At 37.3% G+C, this 1,764-nt stretch overlaps 1 protein-coding gene across 1 annotated transcript in view; it reads left to right on the forward strand.

The window, feature by feature from the left end:
- Positions 1 to 624: 624 nt before the first annotated feature.
- The window catches only part of LOC149753295 (uncharacterized), a gene marked incomplete at its 3' end in the record, with an annotated part of 4,294 nt that continues 3,154 nt past the window's right edge, over positions 625 to 1,764 (forward strand). The window contains exon 1 of the mRNA XM_089923778.1: positions 625 to 1,764. This exon is cut by the window's right edge and continues 2,254 nt beyond it.

Below are 1,764 nucleotides of genomic sequence, written 5' to 3' on the forward strand. Positions count from 1 at the left end.
GTAGAGCCCGAGTCATTTGAGTGATCAAACCGAAATTGATTAACCAGTCAGTGTCTAAGGTAAGTTTGGCAGATTCGACCGGTGGTTTTTAATTGGGAGCTACTCGCACTGATTCATCTTTGTCGAGTTAATGGCATATCCCTTCCACCGATCTCACTTACCTGGCTAACATGGTCAATCACATTTTGATTGGATCACTTAATGATTCGAGTTGACCCATGCCTTAAGAAAAATCAGTATGACTGATTTAGGTGTCTCCTTAACCGGATTGAATCTAGTTCTTATTAATCTGACTTAATGAAGTCAGTGCGAGGATCTAGATTAATCGGTTCTTCTGATCCATTCTCAATTTAATCAAATCCTCTAAAATTATTAGGTCCTTAAAATAAAATAGTTATAGGGATAACTAGGTCATAGCTGTCACGACCCCCGCCCCGTTTCCGGCGGGCCGCCGCGACGGTCCTAGGATGCGGGTAGGCATAAGGCCACCAGCCACCGCGTAGAACCCTACTACCTATCAATCAACAATAAATCATGAAAATTTTGGCATGATGCATGCACAAAATGATCACTTTTCCTATAGTGACCTGTCAGGATTATCTCAATACATACAACACTGATGAGAATGCAAAATGTCATATTTTTCTTTCTTAATGTTTAGTCTTTTATACTTATTTTGTGCCTAAATGTACTCATTATTCTTATATTTTGATTTAGGATGCAAATGGAAGCGTTAAGTACAAAACGAAGCTAATTGGATGATTTTGGACAGTTTCGATATTGCTTCGTAATTTAAGCATAACTTTTTCATCCGAGCTCTGATTGAGATGATTCAAGATGCTGTGGAAAGCCAAGAAAACGCTCTACAACTTTCATGTTTTGAGTTTTGATAGATACTGACTTTATCAAGGTCAAAATTGATCTTGAAGTTGCTGCACGTCCTTAGCCTGCAATACGTGGATTTGACTCGGTCAATTTTCAGAAGTTTCCAGATTTGATGCACGAAAATCCTAGCTGGAAACACCACTTTCCCAGTTATATTAGGACTTTATTTTATTTTTCGTAATTAGTCAGATTTGAATATTTGTTAGGAGATTTTTTTGGAAGGGATAAAGGTGAAAGAAAGGGGGCTGAAAAGGGGGCTCTTTCTCTTTTCTCTTGGAGGACTCCTCTTTCTCTTTTCTCCTTGGAAGTTTGCATCCATGGCTCTGCGTGGCTAAAGCTTTTATTGGTCTAAGAAAACAGAAGCCTCGGAATCAATAAAACTGTGAGATCTGAATTTGTTTTCATTGTTCAATTCATGCTTTGATGTCGAATGTCCTTCTGTGCATATTTTCATGATTATTTTCGTTTAATGACTAGGAGGCCTACTAGTTTATTATTCGTTGCAATCTACTGCTAGGTTAGATATCAAATCCGTAATTGTTTGATTCCTCTAATCTGTGAAGCAACTAAGATCTAATAATTTGCTGCATTAGAAATTTTCAGATCTTAGGAAGAATACTCGGCTAAATCAAATGCAACCGCTTGTGTTTGTGTTGTTTAGTTTCATCGATCTCTCTAATTCTTAAGGCTGCTACTAGATTAAACCTTTAGCGCTTGTCTTGGGTTGTTTAGTAGTTAGGGTTAATTAGATCGCTTGTTTTTAATTAACTACAACTAAGAAGAGATAGAAAAATATTTCTATCGGTGGACATTCAAAGTGCAAATTGATATCTTTGCATCAATGATCAGTTGTAAAATTCCGATGGTGGATGTTGACTT

This window comes from Phoenix dactylifera, chromosome 6 (genome assembly GCF_051530095.1).
Source record: "Phoenix dactylifera cultivar Ajwa chromosome 6, Ajwa_hap1_PhDact_Kaust_v1.1, whole genome shotgun sequence".
NCBI classification, from domain to species: Eukaryota; Viridiplantae; Streptophyta; class Magnoliopsida; order Arecales; family Arecaceae; genus Phoenix; species Phoenix dactylifera.